General features: G+C 39.7%; 1 protein-coding gene across 1 annotated transcript in view; it reads right to left on the reverse strand.

Annotated features, from left to right (window-relative positions):
* Positions 1–23,297, reverse strand: part of CNTN6 (contactin 6) — a 245,443-nt gene that overhangs the window by 214,570 nt on the left and 7,576 nt on the right. The window lies entirely within an intron of this gene.

The following is a 23,297-nucleotide window of genomic DNA, read 5'->3' on the forward strand; positions in this document are numbered from 1 at the left end:
AGGGCACTGCTTTCCATCCACAAACTGTGGTGTCTGCAGCCACCAAATCCTCATTTAACAAATATTGGTTGATGACCTGCTAAGAGCTCTTTGTGGCCATGATCAAACCTTGAGCAAGGCAACGCAGCTCCCTCCTGGAGCTTGTATTTTAAAGGTGGTTGAGCCAGAGACAAAGGGAAAATTGGCAGAGTCGCTAAATAAATACGGATTGTGATAAGCATGAAGGAGGACATACATGAAGTAATAGGACAGAGACCTGGGTGTAATGAAATTGGGAGACATTGTTGCTATTTGAGATAAACTGATGAGGGACCGTCATATCTCAGAATATTCTTCCAGTTAAATGGATGCTTGCCTCACTATATAAGATTATATACAAGTAGGGAATGAGTCTGAGGATCAGATTTAGCTCAACTAGTATCTATAATTAGCATACTGTTGTATACATGTACATGTTGATTTGTTAAATATCAAATACTGATTCATCTTTCTCTATAATCCTCCATATTGCTGACGAGAAATGGAGGCTCAGAAAGCCTGCAAGCAAAATAAGTTAATGAAATCTGAAACTTTCCCAAGCAATTATCAATTTAAATGTTTAGATAAACATAAAAGAAGATAAAAATACTCTGAGGAACATAACATTGATATAGAGGACAGGCCTTAGAGAACTCCTGTGATTCTAGAGGTTCTGGAATGCAGCTAATGGTAAAAGGAGATATTGGAATTTGAAAAATGCTATGAAATATAAAAGCAAACAAACTGAAATCTACAATCCCCAAAAGGCACAACACATCTAGGTCACCAGAATAACACAGTGTTGGCTTCTGTCCTAAATCTTTCTCTCCAGATGATACCACCTCAGTGCATTGGGCTTGTCAAGTAACCATTAGGATATATTATCAGCACTTGATTAGATTAAGTGAAAAAGTAGGCTTTGATTTACAGAAATTCACTTCGCAGCCAACTCTTACTTGAAACATTTGTAGTCCATAAAGCAACACTGGAACTTAAGGCATCTTGCTGACACTATGACTTATTTTTTAATATTTGTAAAGGTCAATAAGTAAGAATGAGTTCTTCCATCATTTTACAAGCTGATGGCTGGTTAGCAGTCATTTTTATTCTGACCTGGTTTGAACTTGTGCAATACTCACATTGCCCGTGGCATTTAACTGTGCGCAGATTACATTTTGTTTCTTTCTCCAGAAATAGGACAGTGCCTGGGAAAACCAGAAATTCTTAGAAAATCGTGCTTCAAACCTATCGGTTTAAAAGGCTGAAAGAACTGCTTTCTTTTATCCAGAATCCACTTTCATATCTTGCTTGTGTATCTGATAATTTATTCAAGAACCTATCTAGACATTAGTGCTCCACAACTCTGGGTCTGTCTCAGTCTTTGCACAGATACTGGATCAATCATTTGATTTTTTTTTAAATGAGATATATTAACAGTCAGTTATGGGTGAAACAGAATAGTAAAGATTTGGATAACTAAAATATTTTAATTGGTTATTCCTGTTTCACAGACATATCTGAGGTGTACATGAACTACCACATTTCCTGAATGTTACAGATTTTTTAAAAAGGCTGATTTATTCATTTATTCTTGTATTCATTCTATAACTGAGGGAAAAATTATATTTGCATAAATGGCATAGACCCAGGTTTTGAAGATATAATAATGAGCAAATAGGATCAGGTATAATCCTCCCAGACCTCACAGAAATTAACATGTAATTTTAATAAATTTTGATAAATGCTATGACATAAGCCGTGCTGGTGCTGGGGGAAAATACTGCAAAAGTACCTCTCAGTCTAATGAAAATCAGAAAGACTTGATGGAAGAAGTAAGAGAACTGAAGACTGAATAGAGCTAACACCTAGTGATGGCATTGGGAGTGAGGAAGGGGAAAGGATGTTCCCATCAGAGGGAAGTACATGGGTGGAAGATGAAAGCAAAAGATAGCTTGGCTGACAGAAGAAACTAAATGAGGTTCAGTACAGCTAGAGCATGGAAGGAAGAGAATAGGAAAGGGTACAGTGTTTTGAGGAGGCTGAGAGGAGAGAGCCCAGATGGTTAGAGAGAGAGCCCAGGTTAGAGAGAGAATGGCAACCTACACTAGAGGTATGGTAGCGGGGATGGTATAATTCAAAGATTCTCAGCCTGAGCAATACTGACACCTCGAGATGGCTAATCCTTTGTTGTGGGGGAAGAGGAGCTGTCCTCTCCAACACAGACTCTTTAGCGACATCCTGGTCTTCACACACCAGACACCTGTTGTGGGGACAGAGCCAGGAGTGCAGTTTCCAGGCTCTCGGCCTCACATAGAAAGGTGCTGGCTCAGGTAGTAAATGGCCATCAACTGTGACTGGATGGCCATCAGCTGTGGCTAGTTGGCCGTCAGCTGTAACCAGTGAGCCATTGGCCACTAATATAACTGCCATGGCTACGCTAGCAGAAAATGGGGTCTAGCAAGAAGATGGTGGTTGGCAAGCACGGACTGCTATTAGTATGGTGGGTTGTGGACAGTGTGGCTTCTGCTTCCTGTGTCTCCAATCCAGCTGCCAGTGAGACTATAGTGATATTACTCCCCTACCTATGGCTCCGTGGGTGTTCCTTTTTGGCCTCACCATGTCCTGTGTTCTTATGTGGGGAGCGGGAGCAGAGATCCCAAAGGCCGCCCCGCATGACACCTGTACCACCCTCCACCAGTTGTGATACTTAATAATATCTGGACCTTGCCAGATATCTATCTTGGGACAAAATCACCACGGGTCCAACAACACATTAAAAGGGTTCTACGTCACGACCAACTGAGATTTATCCCCCAAATTCAAGGATGACTCAACAGAAGGACATCAGTCAACGGAATACACCACATTAATAGAATGAAGGAAAAACAAAAACACAACACAATTATCTTAATTGATGCACAAAAAAGCCTTTGACGAAATCCAGCATTCTTTAATGATAAAAAACACTCAGAAAACTAGACATAGAAAGGAACCTCTTCAAAATGATAAAGGATATTTAAAAGAAAACCTACAGGTAACATCATACTCAATGGTGAAAAACTGAAAGCTTTCCCCCTAGAATCAGAAATGAGATGTGGGAGAGATCCAAGCTGGCACAGCAGATAAACACTGTGCCTGCTTCCTTCTATGAACACATTTAAATCACAACTAACTTGTAGAACAATCAACCTGGAGAAACACCTGAAGAGGAGCTGAATAGAAGTTTATAGCTAAAGATACAAGGAAGAAGCCACGCCGAGACTTGTGGTGGGAGGGGCAGAGACGCAGAACAGGCCCCACACCTGCGTGTGGCGGTTGAGAATCAGTCCAGGGCTGTCTCAGCCACAGAGTTTCCTGCCAACGGGGTGAGGACTCCAACCCCATCACACTCCCCAGACCTGAGTACTGGTGCCGGGAAGGGGAACCCCCACAACATCTGCCTGTGCAAAACAGTGGGGATTCTGACATTCGGGTGGGACGGAAGGCGGCAGGAAACACAGACGTCCTCTTCAACGACCTGCACTCACAGATGCACTGGGTCACAGACACTCACCTTGGGCTCCAGTGGAGAGACGATGACTCGGGGATGTTGGAGGCATACGGCGGGGTGAGGGGGGCAGGCAGACGAGGTGTGTGGCTGTGAGGAGAGGGACGGAGGACAGTCGCCATTTTCCTTGTGAGGGGGCTTCTCCTCTGCAGAGGGCAGGCAGGTGGCCACCATATTTCCTGTGTTGAGCCCACCCCTTCTGGTAAAATCTGAATCTGATTGGCCTGCTGAGTTTTGCTGCTCTGCTCTGCTGAGTCACTGCAGCCCTGCCCCACCCAACTCCCCCAACACCGAGGCACTTTCTCAGTGAGCAGCCAGCCCTGTCCTCATTGCACTCTTTCTTGGAAAACGATTGGCGTCCCCAGGCCCCACGCAGGCAGCAACTGGCCTCAGTGTGCTCTGAGACTTTTGCTGAGTAGCTCCAGGCTTAGCACTGGCACCAAATCAGAATCTATGTTAACCTGGTGACTATAACTCTTCTCACTATAGTGACTCCCTGAGGCCCTGCCTCAGCCAACTTGCATATCGCATGAGTCTTTATAGATGGCTGAACCTTAAGGGAGCTGCCAGGTGACAGCAGGACTCGAGGTGTCCTGGCTTTTTGCAGCACTACGCCAGGCCCAGTACTAGTGGCAGACGTCCTCAGGATACAGTGTGGCCTCTTTCATGCACCTCCAGGTTTAGCACAGACAGTGAACAAACATGGATCACTTTGTAACTCCTGCCAGGTAGCCCCCAGCCAGTCACAGGCGGTGAGTGACCTGGATCTGCACTGTAGCGCCTCCAAAGAGGCCCCAGAACCATACTTGGAGGTTGGCTTCACACTACAGCAGAGCACCACACAATTAGCCCCACAAGCAGCAAACACAAAAGGTCTTCTCCACAGGCACAAGAGCCCACTAGGGGGAATCTCACTCAGTGGGGTGAGCCCGATGCAAATCAGCCCATAAGCTAGGGATGTGACCAAACCCCACAGACAATCTGCCCGAGGGTCAATCCCACCCACTGACGTGCCAAAAGCAATAAAGCCTCAACTATAACAGGAGGGCATACACAACCCACAGAAGGGACACTCCTGGAGCACCCAGAGCAGGTGACCAGGGAGACTGTGCCAGGGCCCCAAGGGCACCTGCTAATAAGGCCACCTGGCCAAGTCTCCGAGACATAGCAGATCTACCTAATACATAAAAACAGAGAGGCAGCCAAAATGAGGAAACAAAGAAATATGTCTGAAATAAAAGAAGAGGAGAAAATTCCAGAAGAATAACTAAATGAACTGGAGGCAAACAAACTTCAAAACAATGAGTTCACAGCTATGGTTATAAGGATGCTCAAGGAACTTAGTGAGAACTTCAACAAAGAGATAGCAAGCATAGAAAAGGACATAGAAACCATAAAAAAGGAACCAGTTAGAAGTGAAGAATACAATAACTGAAATGGAGAATGCACTAGAAGGAATCACCAGCAGACTAGAAGAAGTAGAGGATCGAATCAGTAATTTGGAAAACCAGGTAGTAGAAAACACCCCGTCAGTTGGAACAGTGAAAAGAAAAAAAAAAAAAAAAATTCCAAGAAAAAAAAAAGAGGATAGTTTAAGGGACAACATTAAATATAACAACATTCACATCATAGGGGTACTAGATGAAGAAGAGAGAGAGCAAGGGATGGAGAACCTAGTTGATGGAATAATCACCGAAAACTTTCCTAACCTGGTGAAGAAAACAGACATACAAGCCCTGGAAGCACAGAGGGTCCCAAACAAGGTAAACCCAACAGGCCCACACCAAGACACATCATAATCAGAATGGCAAAGAGTAAAAACAGAAAATCCAAAAAGCAGCAAGAGAAAGGCAACTACCGTGTTTCCCCCCAAATCAGACCTAGCTGGACCATCAGCTCTAATGCATCTTTTGGAGCAAAAATTAATATAAGATCTGGCGTATTATATTATATTATATTATATTATATTATATTATATTATATTACATTACATTACATTACATTACATTACATTATATTATATTATATTATATTATATTATATTATACCCTGTCTTATATTATATTAAAGTAAGACTGGGTCTTATATTAAGTTTTGCTGCAAAAGACGCATTAGGGTTGATGGTCTGGCTAGGTCTTATTTTCGGGGAAACACGGTAAACTGGAAGTTCTAACCAAAGCAATCAGGCAAGAAAAGAAAAGCAAAGACAACAAAATCGAGAAAGAAAAAAATACTAAAACCACCTTATTTACACATGGCATGATCCTATATATAGAACATCCCACCGAATCCTGAAAAAAACCTACGAGAGCTAATAAATAATTATAGCAAAGTTGCAGGGTACAAGATCAGTCCCCCCAAATCAGTCATATTCCTATATACCAGCAATAAATGATCTGCAATGGAAACTAAGAATACTATTTCATTTACAATAGCATTCAAAAGAAGAAAATGTCTCTGGATAAATTTACTAAAGAGGTGAAAAACGTGTGCACTGTTAACCACAAAACATGGCTGGAAGAAATTGAAGAAGACCTAAATAAATGGAAAAACATCCCATGTTTATGGATTAGAAGGCTCAATATTGTTAAGATATGAATGTCAACTACCCAATGCAATCTACAGAGTCAAAAGCAATCCCTATCAAAAGTCCAATGGCCTTCTCTGCAGCAATGACAACTCTCATATTGCTGAGAGGAATGCAAAACGGCACAACTACTTTGGCAAATGTCTATTATGTTAAATAAAATATGCATCTCAGGTATTAATTCTGATCTCAGATAATAACCAAGGCAAATGAAAACATATACCTACCCAAATAATTGCTCACAAATGTTAATAGCAATTCCATTCAAAAGAGTTCCAAACTGCACGTAACCCAAATGTCTATCTGTAAGTGAATGGATAAACAAATTATGGTATATCTATATAATGGAATACTATCCAGCAATAAAAAGGAACAAAGCTAGAGATACATGCACTTATAGAGTGAATCTCAAAAATGTTATGCTAAGCTAAACATCCAGCATAACAGAGCGCCATACAGTATGATTCCATTTATACAAAATCTAGAGTCAGATGAAAAATAGTCTGTAGTGGTCAGAAGTTGTAGGTAGGTAGGAGAAGTGGTAGGGTTGATTAAAAAAATTCATGAAAAAACTTTTGTCCGTAATAGAAATATTCTCTGTATTTTGATGTGTGTGGGGTAGAACGTTACATGGACATAGGCATTTTTCAAACTCATTGAACTTAAAACACGTATATTCATTATATTTGAATTACAGCTCAAAGTTGACTAAAATACATACTCCTGAGGAAAGTAAGATGGAATAAAGGAAATGTATAAATGAAGAAAAGGGTAGAAATATAAGGAAAAATATGTTTATCTAGTGCTTGAAGTTCATGTGTTTATGCACATTTGATATTCTCTTTAAGTTTGGTTGTTGTCTTTTGTTCCTTTGCTACAAACCTAACATTTTTGCATTGCACTCTGTTCAGCTGACACTCTTTTTCAAAGTTTCTCAGAACCTAGTAATAAGACTCAGTTTAACCATTTCTCAGAACTTTTAAGAAATAATACAAGTATCTGAAAATGTGTAAATAAACACTGTGATCATGGAGTTTTTATGTTAAAAGTGTTCTTTGAGTCAAGTTGGACCAAGGGGGCATTCTCTTTGGATTTTGGAATTCATTCATTCTCTCTCTCTCTCTCTCTCTCTCTCTCTCTCTCTCTCTCTCTCTCACACACACACACACACACACACACACACACACACACACACAGAGTTTCTCTAATGTTACTCATTATCTTTCTCAAATGTGCCTAGACACTAACGTTCCAAAAGCTAAATCAGACCATCAACAAGTAAGTAAAATAATACTCCTATTATGATCGATGTCTACTGACTTAAAAAGGACTGAAATTGTCACCTTACTTAGAGTTTGGCTTTAAAATTCATATTATAATTACTTGGCAGAGGGAATCTGAAAGAGGTTGTGACACACTTTCCAACAGCTCCATCCTTCACTCTGCCACAGTGACTTTTTTTTGAAATCCTTCCCTAAGTGGGTGGAAAGATGTGAGATGGATCAGTGAATTTGACCCTTTATGTATGATCCTATAAGAAACTAGCCACTCACTATTCTCATCTTATGAATTTGTGGATCAGAGATTACATTTATAAATAAAAGAAAAAGGAGAGAGGGAAATGATATTTTCTACAGAGGAACTGGAAAGCAGCCATCTTATTAACACAAGGTCTTCAGTCTGGCAGAAAACATTAACAATGCAAATGCTAAACTTCATTCTCAGATGTCTCTTGGAGTTGCCAAAATAATGTCCATTAAATTATGAATTAGAGAGACATAACTGTAGGAAAGACCAAGTGACCAGTACTTTACTTGAGAAAAACAACATGATTGGATTGGCTTGGGAAAGAAATAAATATTCATCCTTCCAGCAATTTCGTTACCCATATTGACCACCTGTTCACTAGCCATAACCTCAGGAAGAGAGGAGAATAACAAATGAGGATGAGAGTTGAAAAAAAATCATGGGAAAAAGTACACTATTATGGGCCTAAGGACCTGTGGATCCGAGAACTATGAAACGTGGGCAAGTCACTTAGCTACGCAGAACATCCAATTTCCCACATTTAGGAAAGCAGGACTTGAAATCCTTACCCTGTTGGTTTTGGGGTCAGTGTTCTCTCTGCCACCCAATTTTGGACCAAATTGTCTCACCGTCCTTCACTCAAACCTCTATTGCATCAATATTCAAATATCTCAAGAATAACATTCTCAGTGCATTTAAAATACTGTTTATTTCTTTGCAGGTGACAAATTTATTTGGAATAAAGCGGCAATCCCGCCATTCTTCCTCCTGTTTACTGACATGACTACTACATTAATCATGAGTCAGATATTTGGGAGCCATTCAAAGCACCACCCTTTCACCCCCACATATTCAGTTCATAACCAAGTCTCATAGTTTTTATTCCTATTCTGTGTGCTTTTGGATAATTCTAAGCTGATAATGGGTGCAAATGCACTTTCCTCATAATCTAGCAATAGCAGCGGTGGTGACAATAACGAGTTAGTGACGACCCTCAGGGAACATGACTGGGAGCCTGGAGCAGTGTCAAGTCCTCCGTCTGTGTGGACTGTATCATTCCACCCTCCTGAGGACGTGGGATGGGTATCTGTCCAGACCGGCTCTCCTGGACAGCAGACCCTACGGCAGGCTCGTTTAACTGGAAGCTGATCACAGGGAGCACCGGTGAGAGGATGGAAGGGTGAGACAGAGAAGAGAGGAAACCTCGGGAAGCTGCAGGCCAGACGGGCCACCCTGCTGCTCTGAGAGGCTCTGAGGACCACAGTGTGTGCCCTGTGGGAGTGTCGCATGGAGGGACGGAGAGGATGGCGTCTTTATTAACCTGTTTCTTTCCTCTGTCTGAGGACAGTGAACCCCAGGCGCTTCTGGTCGGCACTTCTGGGTTGCCTGCCAGCTGCTGAGTGAGCTCCTGGGGGCTCAGACCAACACAGGAGCTGGAAGTGGGAGTGTGGATTCTCCCGTGGCATCTGTGGTGAATGTACAGGCTTGCCGACAGGATGTGGGCTAGTCTCCTACTGATTAATGTCCCCAATTTTCAGATGTGGAAATTGATATAGAAACGTAGATTAAATGACTTGATCAAGGCCACACAGCGAGCTGTCGCATCCACAGTACAAAGCCAGGAAGATGGAGCCCAGGGCCTCCACCCTCCACCCTGATGGCACGCTGCATCTCTGCTCTTAATTCTCAGACATATTGTGGGTCCCCAACCAGGACGTACCATTCTGATCATGGCTTCTCACCTTTCCTACGTCTCAGGTTGCCATGTTCTTCTGCCTCGTCAATCTTGTAAACACCAAATTGTATTCCAAATATGTCAGAGATGCTTTCTTTTTATTTAAATGTATATTCTTATCAAAGTAATGCATGCATATAGATTGAAGAAGCTGAGTGGTGCTAGAAGTCTGGGAACAATAAAACAACAACAAAAATACAGACCTCCCCTCTACCTTAACCCTAAAAGCATCCACTTTGTGTCTCTCAGCTGTTCCTGCTGGCATTTGTCTCCTATCTGTAAATAATCTTCATGTCCTGGCAGTATCCTGATCATAGGGTCTAGCTTTCTCCGCTGACATCCAGCTATGACAGGTGACAGTACAATCTCTTCCATCCATACTGCCCTGCCCAGCTCGCCCAGCTCAATTCTATTTTGGGGTTTCTGTAAGTCTGCACTTGCTGTTCTCATGATTATGACTATCGAAATATCGTCTCCTGCAGATCTAAATAGCACGAGCACATTTTCCTTCTTTCACAATTTTCATTTTCTTCAAGAGTCTAGGATTTCTCCACAGCTTCATTTCCTTTGTGGTCTTAGCATCTGTGGGCAGGGAAGTCTTTGCTTTTCCAGATGTTTGTCTAACCCACTTAATGCAATCGTCCTCGTGGTCAGTGCTGGGAGAGGACCCGGCCACTCCCTGCATGGCCCTGATCCCTCCTCGGAGTCCCCTCACACATGACTCCAAGGTGCCCTTCTTCTCTGGGCCCAGAAAATGGTTTTTCTTCAGGGACAGCCCTTGGTTTCTCTCCTGCTGGCTGTCCTGTTTCTTAAGACTCCATGCCTCTCCTGAGTTTTGGGGTGTGTCCTTAGATGTCTGATTACAGGGAATAAATGTCAAATCACTTCAGAATACGAAAAAGTTTTCATTTTCCCCCTTTATTGGCTTAGGCTATCCTCGCTACCCACACCATGCCAAGATTGTGGTTTTACATTCATCGGGCTAGGCATTGGAGGAGACCTTTGAATCCACGATTTCTGTCCTTCACATCTGGGATAGTTTTGTGAAAACAGATTTTATAGTATTGCCCCTCCACTTTTTTCTTGTCTACGTTTTAGAAATTCCCTAGGATGTTGTTCCTCGTGGATTTATTCTTTAACTTTCTTATCTTATGGCTACTATAAACAACTTATTTTTATTTCTAGTTTCCTTTCTGGATCATCCCCTCAAATTCATCTTACAACTGTGCAGAATGTAGTTTTGTTTTGTTGTCATTTTTGTTGTTTTGACTTCAGCTATCGTAACTTACACTTGAAAAATTATTTCTGGTCCCACATTGTTTGCACCCTTTTATTTTCCTTAACCTCGTTTTCATGGATGGAAAAGCTTTCACAATCTCTAAAAAGAAACTGTTGATATTATTTTTGAAATTTCCTTTGTACTCCTAGATTATACCGGGGTTATCATGCATCCCAACCACTCGGGTCCACGCCCTAGGAGCAAGACGGCAAAAGACAGTCAACAGTCTCATTCCGCCAGATTCACTGCGCTTATTTACTGAATCTGAATATTATATCCTGAAAATGGTTTTAATTATCTCAGTTTAATCCTTAAGACTTTTTAATGTTATTACCTTTCTTCAGAAATCAAGCCCTTTTCCTAGAATTTTCAAGTTGGTCACATGTGAAGCAATCTATTTTATTATATTAATTACTTCCAAGCTCACATTTTTCATATGATAATTTGTTATTTACTTATCTTCTCAACCAATAATTAGACCATAAACTAAATAAGTCATGATTCTGGAAAAATATATGTATGCCTCTCATTTAGGCAGCAGAAGCGTACAAACCTTCGGCATCTTTTTTCAGTGAAATGAAGCTAATTTGAATAATATCAATATTTGTGAACACACCTGGCTACTAGTTAATCCAAAAAAATTGGGTCCTGAACTTATTATTCTACAAGGCCCTTGCCTCTTTAGAAGTTAAAGACACTACATTACTTCCACAGCTATCTTTCCTTTCCAATTCCATCTCCCACCACTCACCAGAACTCAGTTCCTCCTGGGGAACCGCAGGGATGTCAGAGCCTGAGGAACGTCACTGACATCACCTTCCCACCGGTGCCTGATGGGACCTAACCAGTACTTAGAGAGAGTAGGGCACTTAGAGAGTCTCCAGGTCACTACCCCCATTGTTCTACAAATGCTGTCATTTTGATCTCTCATTCATGCACCTCTTCATGTGGGTGCTTTTCCACCCAGGAAAACGTACTCCACGCCTCAGCCCCATGGCCTTTCTGAATCTTTATGTGGCCTGCCTGGGGGAATCTGTCCCTCTTGACACCATCCTTTCCTATAAACCTTTGTGTCTATTTGGCCTCTTTTGCTGTGAGGTTTTTGAGAAGGGATCTTGCAAGTACCTGAGAAATTCTAGGTGTGCTGAGGTTTGATTGACCCAATCCCTAAATTTCAAATACAGTTTTCCTGGAGGGGCCAACAATATATGGTGGCTGCCACCCCTGTGCTCATGTCCCCACATGTCTCAGAACTTCTTCCTGGCATCCCTCGGCCAAAGGAAACACCTCACAGTTCCAGGACTCACCTTACAACTTAGGGGCTGCTGGAAAAATATCATGTGTATATATTGGAAGAAAAAATGATACGTCTATTTCGTTTCTAAATAACCACCTTTACTTAAGGCAAGTGTACCCATAGGCCGAGCGCAACTCAAACCATAGAATACAAGTGCCCAGCCTGATTTCCTGTTGTACTTGGATTTTCACGCAGTATTTTTCTCTTCTCACAGCGAATGCTGGAAACTCAGCTTCAATATCGGAAGGAAACGGTGTGATATGCTGTGGAGACCAATCTACCTCACAGCAGGCGTCCACACCGGAGAGCTTCTCTACAACATTTAATTACACCCTGCGATGCCTCTGTGAGTTCCCTGGGGTGCCCTGGGGTGGCTTCGTTTTCAGTTTGGGAATGGAGACTCTGAGGGTAAAACCATCGATTCGGGCAAAAGATGGGCTGGTGTGGAATTCTGGCCTACTGTTTAATGGCTGTTGGATGTCACCTCTCTGGGTCTCATTTTACTTATCTGTAAAATGTGGAATGATGCCACGCATCTCTTAGGGTTTTACGAGAATCAAATGTGTTGGTCTATGTAAAGAACGTAGGAAAATGCCTGAGACTCTATACAGTGGGTTAGCTGTTCTTGTCATTATCACTAATGTAAACTGAATATCATGCATTTGTAATAGAGATAAGACCAATACTGTACTCTGCATCCTCCGGGGCTAACCTGCCCTCTGCCATCTACAGTATGTCTTCATTTAGAATGAATGTAAATGCTGCTACAGGCCTGGAAACTCACTAAGGAAGGCGATTTATCAGGCACTGTGCTAAGACCTTCAGATTCACTAATGTCTATCAGTTCTTCAAACAACCATGCAACATTGGCTTATTGTTACTTCCCAGTTTTACCAGTGGGTAAACTAAGAGGAGAGAGGCCCAGCTGGACCAGCGGGGAAGTGGCTCAGCTGACCAGGACCCAAACCCAGAAGTGCCAGACTCACACCTTGAGTTCCTCACCTCTGCCCCTTCGAGAAACCAGGAGTTCAAGGTGGGGTCTGTCACAAGACCAAGAACCTCGGATTGTCGCACAACTGCAGGACAAAGTAGAGGATGTGACACCCAGTGTAAGTTTGGGGCAAGACCCAGGAGGACTCACCTTCACACCACTCGCAATTCTAGCTTCACCTCTACCACAGTCCTGACCACACTGTCAACCTGCTCACCCTTTTCTCCAGTTCTAACTTGGAGTAGAAAACACAGAGAATTTGGATTAGAAAACACAGCGCTGCTGAATGTGAAGTGAAAACCTTACCAGAACCGTTAAGAGATACGTCACCTTCCTGCAGGATTCGTCTATAAAAGGAATGTGTTTTTCCCAAATTTGCTAGCTTTGAGAAAGACTATTTTAAAAATGCTCAGAGGCTAGAATACATGGACAGCCCACCCTCCAAGAAGTAGGGATGTATTGATTTCTTCCAGCCTCTCACACCTTTCTATGAGTTTATAGGATCCTAAATCAGGGAGTAATTTTTTGTTTTTTGACAATGATATCGAAAGTACCTACTTTCCCCATGATGGTACACTGGCTTTATGTGGTTTCTTCAATAAAAAGATATATGTATTTTAAAGTTTTTTTTTCTATGGTTCTATTGTTTCATAGAGTTGGATATGTTCTAAAATCAATCTTTTAATAAGAGTGCATATTTACATATCCTAAATCAAAAAGCAATTCTGTTTTTCTGACATTATTATTTTAAAAGATGGTTCTTCTATCAGTTTTCCTAAGGCACTGCTCACTGCCTTCTGAATGCCTCTGATGGAAACATCACATGTGGGTAACGTGAGCACTTTTCCCGAAGAGGGCGCTGTTGGGTACATCCTGGCCATGAGAAGCATTCAAGGGCCATGCACAGCTGATAAGCAAGAGCTCCAATACTAGACAACAATTCGTAACATAACACCATCCATAGGTACTTTAACATTGACCTACTAGTGAAAACTACAGAGGACCTCTATGGAGGAGATATATATGAAAATAATTAAACATTTAAAAAAATTATAATACAAGGGCAGAGTGAGAGGAGGCCTGGAAAAAAGTGAATGCGTTGGTTGTTCCTTTTTCAAGATGCTGATATCACTGTATATCAACATAAAGCGTGTCTATGCATATTAATAGAAATATGGGTTTGTTTGCTTTCCATTTGGATTTATCTCAGAGGGTCATCATCAAAATTGTTAAAGAGGAGGATAAAAAACATTATCTTTGTAGATATTACTTGGATCCTCCTTTCAAATCTATTTAGAGGCGATAAATAATGTAGAACCAATCATTATGCATTCTAAATAGAATGCAGTATCAATAGAGACTCAAAAACTACACTATTTTCAAAAATCAACAGCAACAGGACAACTGCAGCCACAAAGGTAACCTTTTTTTTTTTTAAGTGAGAAGAGAAAAACAATGGCAGATATTATCTTATTGATATTATTTTGACATTTTTAAATGTACTGTAGTTCTTACTTTCTTTTGGATTCCTAGATTTTCAACAACAAAAAAAAACAGTAAAAGATTATAGACTACTTCAGAACATTACATTATTTTACTCCAAAATTTTGCACACATCTACAGAAAGCTAACCTTTTGTCTTTGAGAATGAATATAGAAACTACAGCCCCTGGATTTGCATATAAAAACCTGAGGCTTGGTACCTGCTCTGCAGTCCTGGGCAAGTCTGTGTCCACGGAACTCAGGGTCTCAGCACTCACTGGGGATCGTAAATTAATATCCAATTTATTAGAGTTTCAAGTATAAATGCTGTTTCCCTCTTAAAATGTCAAGCTTAATTTATATCGTTATTATTCTTTTTATGATCTTAGTGAAATAAGTAAAATCTTCCCCACTTTCAGCCGTGATTAATGTTCAAGTGTTTCACGTTGAAGAGACTAAACACACTTGGACGATGAGGCCCACTGACAACTTAATTTCTTTCAATATTTTAAATGGCGTTTATAAAATTGAAATAGTGTGCGTTCTTAAGTGTTCTAAAGATCTGACCAATTAACATTAGGACCCTAACAAGGGAATCCTTTCCAAGTATTTGAATCTGTGATATTAACCTCATACAGTCGTAAATCTTAACCTCTTCTAAAATTAAAAAGAAACTAATTAGATTTTCTTACTTTTAAACTTATTTAAAATCAGGTCTTTAAGTGCAAACTTAAAAGTGCAAACACAAGTCTGGGCAGAAGAGGGTCCTCAGAGTTGGAAGCATTACGAGCACTTTATACACCAACACACAGAAATGGTCCTAAGGTGCACACTCATAACACTAAACTTGACTCGAAGGTATTAGTACCATGGGTTTGATTTATGTCATTGTCTCTATATTTCATTCTAAAACTTCCTTGTGTTAGAAGACATTTACCCTTTAAGGAGTTTTACCTCCTCAAATGAGTTAAAACTTTTTTTTTTTTTTTTGGTTGTGGGTACAAACTTAAGGAGAGGGTGTAGGTGCTGGGCGTTATGCCTTGGTAATTTTCTGCCTAACACTCACACAGACACACCGAACCTCAATAATTATTATATTTTGAGAACCACTGGAGACTCCAAGTTTCAACCCTTCATATAGAGGTGGATTTTCACACTCTTCCATAGTTTCACGTGATTCCATTTTGCAACCTCAATCCAGGTTACAGCTCACTTATTTCATTCAGTAAACTCTTTGCAGCTAAATTAATTCCATATCAATTTCCTATTATTCTCATGTGGCTGGACCACAACCTTTTATAGTTATTCGCCTGTCTTTGGAGTCATGACTCTGAAATCATGCTAATTACATACATTAGCACTTTGCATAGAAATTGAAAAGACATAGAATGGAGCAAAGCACATCATCTTCTGAAATCCAACACACCTGGAGCGTCAAACGTTACCCACGGGCTCAGCGTTTACCACCCTGGAAAATTTCAAATTCTGCTCCATTTCGTTGTGATCTTTTGGAATCTAAAATGTGATTAATGAGACATTTAAAAAGCAATCTCACTTTAAGCAGAAAGGTGACTTATTTTTCCCTCTCACAATATGCACCATGAACAGTGGCATTTTTGACACCAAATGACTGGCAACTTCGAATGACTTTGTATTTTGAATTTGCTAGGAATAAATACATAGTAATATCATAATTATATAGAAAATTTAATCAATGTCATATCTCATCCTCCAATAAACAATGGAACTTTTAGGGAAATTGGTATGTAATAATAATATATCGGACGGTCATTTCTCTGACTGTCACGTGAAAAGTAGCTATCAACTGAATTTCTCTTACCTACTGATATTGTAACACCCAAGAAACTCGATGTTGTTTTATTATTATCATCATTAGTAACCAGAAGGATGTATGTTAGCAAAACATGCTCCAAAACAAAAATCTACATGGAAACATTCGTGGTAACCAGAAGTTTTGCTTAAAAAATATATGTCTTTTTTACTACATTTTCGCCTCTAAATTGTTCTGACATATATAACATCCATTGGTTAGACCTCTAAACAACAATATTTATAATGTGATATAAAAATGACATTCAAGTCCACAGTGTAGTAAAAAGTCATTTAAGAAATGTAAGGAGATTTTCAAGAATGAAAAGAAGTCATTTACATCCTAGAGTCGGAGAATACGGGAACCTGCATGACTCTTCTTTTTTCCACATCAAAGGCCAAAGTCAGCACATACATTCTATATTCTGGTCTAGGTTCAAGTTGTAACCAACTCTGCACATACAAGGCACACTGAGGTGAAAATGAATCTAACTGGGATTTCCTGTCCATTTTTTTCACTCTCCCGGCCTGCTGTACAGTTTATAATTTTGAAGAGTTGGAAGTCCAAAGTTAACCACACACAATTTTCGGAGACATGCTTGTGCCATGTAAGTCTTCGTATATTTTTCATAGAAACACATAAAGTTGGGGTCTGCAATGTGCAAAGTAGGAAACTTGAAGACCCTTTCAGAATTTTATTTTCCCTGTAACTATTGACCCAGTGATTGTTTCATTCATTTAATGCTCCGTAACTAACCACCTCGAAAAGTGCTTCTTGAAACAATTCAGTATTTTCAAAGTTCTGTGAGTTCACGGGACAGTTCTTTGGATCTGTGTAATGTCACCTGGGGTCACTCAAATCACACCTAGACTGGAAGATCCAAGAAAGCCTCTCGTGCACACCTTGGCCCAGACTCTTAGCTGGGGAGCCTGTTTCTGTCCAGACAGTTGCTCTCTTTGTGTGGAATCTCACCTTCCAGGGACGTTAGAACTCTCTTTTTCCAGCAGGTACCATGAGCTCTATTTGGCACGGTGCTCAGGTGCCAAGAAAGTGGAAGCGGACTCTCCTGTCTCTTAAGGACTAAGGCTCGCCATAGTTTCACTCCTACTTTTGGTCAAAACAAGTCTGGAGTCCAGAGCAGAGTCAAACGGAGGGAAACCGACACCCTTGAAGGGAGGCGTGGCCTGTACGTCTGGGGAGCCAGGGGCTGGTGATGACCATTTTGACCGATTCTCTACCAGTGAGAATCTTACATGTCTGTTTACATTTTAAATAAAGTTTTAGCTTAGAATGGGAATATTAGAACTCATTATTCCTAAAACATAAAGATTTAGGGAAATATTCAGGAGTAATTTTTAGAAGGATGTATTATTTTGTGATTTCATTGTTCTATCTTATTATTTTACATACTTTCCAAACTTTCCATTTTTGACCTATACTTTTAAAATTAGTAAACTGTTATTTATTTATTTATTTTTAATGTTTCAATTGATGATTGTGTGAAAAAGTTACCATGTGGACCAAACAACAGAATTTGTGAAATTTAAAACAAGTTTCTCCTTGTTTTCAAGGGCAAAGAGCCCTCAGATAGGTGGCTAATCCTCCCCACCCTCATACCTCACCTACGTCACTTCCTGATGTCCATACCCGCCCGATGCCAGACATTTGAATAATGAAGATGAAGTGTCTGACACTATAGATGGATGACTGCTTCATTGCCTTCATTCTTAGTCATCTTCCATAGCTCCTCTTAGGACCAAAGCTCAAGGACATAACATGAGCTGCAGGCCCTTTTGGTCAGGCTCTAACTGACCTGGTCTTGGCTCCACTGGCACCTGGACCTCTGACACACCTGCACCTCCCCCTTGCCTTTGCAGTCTTCCATTCTTGCCATGGCCCTTCCTCTATGTGAGTATTTTCCTCTCACAACCAGCTAGTCATCTGTCACCGCTCCCCCTTGGAAGTCTTCACTGGCCTTCCTGATTTGGTCATTTTATGTTCTAACAGTACCTGGAGCTGCTATTCCAGGTACTTAACACAGGTGATATTTTATGTGGTGATTTAATTGAAATATATCTCCTCGAAATGCTGTAAGACTCATGAGGACAAGGCACACCTCTCTAAGCCCAGATACTCCAGAATCTTGGCCAAGGTGGGTAGACATCCACACAAATAGCTACTGAGTGAATGAATCATGCATGAGTGACAGTGCAATGAATGAGAGCGCTGCTTAGTGCTGAGCAGACAATAAAGTCAATCATACTCTATATTCATTCCTTAGTAGGCACAGAGAGTGAAAATGTACCCCCATGAAACAAAACAAAACACTGATGTGACATTGCTCAAGACAACTGAAGGAGCTGTATTAGTGAGCAAAGGGGCAGGCAGAATATTTCTGGTTGGCAAATCTCATTGTTACTCCTGATATTTCTCACTTTCCTCTTTTCAGGTACATGAGAAATTTCACTTGTTCACTCCTTTGAGTGATGTGCTTTTGCCAATATAATGTGAGTTTAAATATGTATCACTTCTAGGTGGAGGCATTTCACTGCCACTGCGAGACTCTAGAACATTCTTTTCTCAAATTGAGGAAGAGCATGCTTGTGTGAAATTGTAACACTGAGCTTTTTCATGGAGGAGAACTTCCTCAGAGGTGTACACAAAGAAATCTTTGTTGATTCAAACTCCTAAGATTTAGGGGCTGTTCCCATGCACTGTTGGTGGGAATGCAAATTGGTACAGCCACCTTGGACAAGAGTATGAAGGTTCCTCAAAAAATTAAAGATACAACTAGCATATCATCCAGCTAGTTCATTTCTGGATAAATATCTGAAGGAAATGAAATCATTATTTTCACCCCCATATTCATAACTGCGTTATTTACAATGGGCAAGACATGGAAACAACCTAAGTGTCCATTATTGGATGAATGGATAAAAAAGAAGGAAATGCTGCCATTTGCAACAGCATGGATGAAATTCTAAGGCATTATGCTGAATGAAGTCAGACAGAGAAAGACAAACACTGTAGAATCCACATTTACATGTGGAACCAAAAATAAAACAAGCATGTAGAAAGAGAGAGAAGCTTGGTGTTTGGCAGGGGCAGAGGTGGGGGAAATGGGTGGAAATGGTCAGCGGGTACAAACTTCCAGTTATGAGATGAATGAGTTCTGGGAATGTAATTACAGCATTGTGAGTATAATTAACAACACTGTTACATAGCAGTGAAAGATGGTAAGAGAGCAGGTCTTAAAAGCTCTCACCATAAAAAAGTTAACTATGTGAGATGACAGATGCATTAACTAATGTTATTATGGTAATCATTTTGCTATATATATATATATCAAACCATTTTGTTATTTACCTTAAACTTGCATAATGTCAGATGTCAATTATATCTAAAGAAAGCTAGAAAAAAATGTGAGTGTACTTGGCAACATGCATACAGTGATGTTTGATTCCTCATTTGTGTCTGTGCTGTCTCTACTTAAAGTAGATTATATTGATATTTCCTGAATATAAATCATTGAATAAAATTAGCAGGAGCTCTTGCTTAAAGAAAGAAAAATTAGGGGTTGTTTGTTACTGCAACATAACCTGTTTTATAAGTGCCATGATTCTAAACTAAAAGTAAAACATGTTTATCTGATGGCTTTTGTCTTTATTATTACACAAGCCAAGCAAAGTATGAATGTATTCAGGTCTAAATCAAACAAAAATTCATTCCTAAAATGCTGTTTGGCAAAGCCAAATACCTCACTTCTTTATTTTCCTCCAGGGTAAAATAGCATCATATACGAACAGAAGTGCTACGAAGTTAAATGCAGGTGAACACAATAATAGGAACTTCTGAGCAGTAGAGAAACAAGTCATGTACTTCCATTCTCTGAGATTACTGAAGAAGAAATTCTCACACACCTTGCACATACACTGTCTCTCCTTAATTTATAAATTGTTTCTGAATCCAGAGATGTTTACAGAGACAGGTTTTACCATCAGACCTACTTCCTGTTACCATTTCTATATACATTTTTGATTTGTCCTATTGGCCAAATCCCAGAAACACCCACAGAATAAATCTGCAAAGACAGGTCAGATACAATTTGTAATGATGTAATAAATAACTACTTAAATGTCCTGATTGCTTCATCATATAGTGGATTACCGTGTTTGCCAAGGGCAGAGACATAAATTTAAGTTTCACATGAATTACCATCTTAATATGCACTATTTTTACACCCTTAGATTTAGGTGACATTCTAATAGCATGCTTGGAATGGGCACAGATGTAATTAAATTTATGTTTCTCTAGTATATTTAAAAATGACATTCATGAAGCAAGCATTTACTGAGCACTAATCACATGCCAGAACCAGCTCCATTAGGTGCGGGAACTAAAACTTGAAAGCAGCCTCTGTCCTTAGGTAACTTCAAACTTACTAATTTAGACTCATTTAAATTAATAAGCTGGTAGACAAGCTCAGTCCAATACTGATTTAATATCAATAATACTGAGAACACTCATTGTATATCACTTGTACTTATAAAAGTATATCTGGAAACATTAACTCATTCAGTTTTCATGTCATGCTCTGAATTTGTGGAAGCCAAGCCAGGTATTGACTCTCCCGTATACATATGGAAACTGAGGTTCAGATAGTATTTCATACATTGTGTGTCCCCGAAAATAAGACCTAACTGGACCATCAGTCCTAAGGTGTCTTTTGGAGCACAAATTAATATAAGACCTGGTCTTATTTTATATTATATTATATTATGCCCATTCTTATATAAGACCTAGTCTTATATTACTATTTTACTATAATATAAGTACTATTTTAATATATAGTAAAATAACTGTGCATACACAGTTTTGTGTTAACTTATACATAGGAATGTCAGATTTAATGTATCTGTCGGTGCCACAGAGCCACAATTCATCATGTTAAGAATTTGATGACAGCGTTAAATGCCTAAAAAACATCTTCATGTTACAATTTTTTTAAAAAATACCATACATTAATTTTCGAGTAATTGTGCCCTTTTCATCCCAACAAAATGTTAAGGACTTTCTTTAATTTCATCTTATATCAGTGGATAGGAAATTAGCAGCATATCTGACTTCTGACCTTTGCTTTCATTTCATGCTCTTTACTGACTGGAGGACTTGGGCAGATGCCAGACAGGGAAATTATGTTCCTTTGCTGAGCATTTGATTCTAACAGGTCTGTTGCTCACCTGATATTAACAAAGACACTGCACAAGTCTCATGCACAGCTTGCATGTCCCTTCTGTCCGACAAAGGTAAGAGAACCCAAATGAGTTAAACTTTGAAATAATATTCAAATAAAAGCATTGGAAACAAAATATCCATTTTAGCTTCTTAGACACAATAGTAATAAATTACTAGGAACTTTGAAAAATAGCTTGTTTGAGCCTCTCCTTCCTGCCTTAAAAGGGGACAAAAAGAAATAAAAAAGCTTTTTAAAATGCCATCCAGTATGATTACTTTCACTCAGCAGAGGCCATCTAAAGGAAAAGAGGTCTGGTTAGCACTTAGCTCTACTGTGTTGTTAGGAACCGCTATGCTAACAAATATTTTGAACAACTGCCTCTACATTTTAAGAATTTGCACACCATTAAACATAGAGACTTAATACAGCCACCACTCCCCAAGAATATATAAACTATTAACAACCACCAGCCAGCTTTTCTAACTAAATTCTAGTGTTCTCTGACATGATTTTTCATTGGATGAACCTGTCCCAAGCACTTTAATAAGCTAAACCAACATTTGTGAGTCATAATCTGAAAACATTTATTTGTAAAGATATATGTACCCCAATGTTCATTGCAGCATTATTTACACAGTGCCCAAGACATAGAAACAACCAAAGGGTCCTTCGACAGATGATTGGATAAAGAAGATATGGTAGGGCAGCCGGACAGTTCTGAACAACAGGGTTGCCCATTCAATTCCCACATGGGCCAGTGAACTGCACCCTCCACAACTAAATTGAAGACAATGAGCTGCCATGAGTTGCCAGAGGGGTGGCCGGATGGCTGAGTTGGTTAGGACGCGAAATCTTAACAGCAAGGTTGCTTGTTCGATTCCCATATGGGATGGTGGGCTGCACCCCCTGCAACTAAGATTGAAAACAGTGACTGGACTTGGAGTTGAGCTGCGTCCTCCACAACTAGATTGAAGGACAACGACTTGGAGCTGATGGACCCTAGAAAAAAGACACTGTTCCCTAATATTCCCCAAAATAAATAAATAAATAAATAAATAAATAAATAAATAAATAAATAAATAAATTTTAAAAGTTGTTAAAATAAAAGAAGATGTGTTATAGATATATACAATGGAATACTATTCTGCCACAAGAAAAGATGAAATACTGCCATTTGTGACAACATGGATGGATCCTGGGATTATAATGCTAAGCAAAATAAGTCAGAAAGAAAAAGTCAAGAATCATATGACTACACTCATATGTGGGATAGAAAACTGAAAGCAAAAGACAAACAAAGAAACAAAAATTCATAGACATAGACAACAGTTTAGTGGTTACCAGGGGGCAAGGCAGGGAGGGGGGAGTAGAAAAGGGTAAAGGGGGATAAAATATATGGTGATGGAAGGAGAACTGACTCTAGGTGGTAAACACACAACGCAATATATAGATAATGTATTATAGAAATGTACGTTTGAAACCTATATAAATTTACTAACCAATGTCACCACAATAAATTTAATAAGTAAATTAAATAAAAAATAAAATAAATTAATATTTGTGGAACCAGTGGAAAGATAGATACAATTGGCTTTAACCAGTTCTTATTAGCTGATGTGATATTCTAGTGAATTACTTAAAATTAAGCAAAGGAACTATATTTAATTTCTGTGAAAAATCTATTTTTAAACCTCTAAATTTACTTCTGATTCATTTTGGAATAAGTCTATGTCTCCACCCTTCAAACCCCATTGATCCAATAGAAAC

This window comes from Rhinolophus hipposideros (assembly GCF_964194185.1).
Source record: "Rhinolophus hipposideros genome assembly, chromosome: 14".
Classification (NCBI taxonomy): domain Eukaryota; kingdom Metazoa; phylum Chordata; class Mammalia; order Chiroptera; family Rhinolophidae; genus Rhinolophus; species Rhinolophus hipposideros.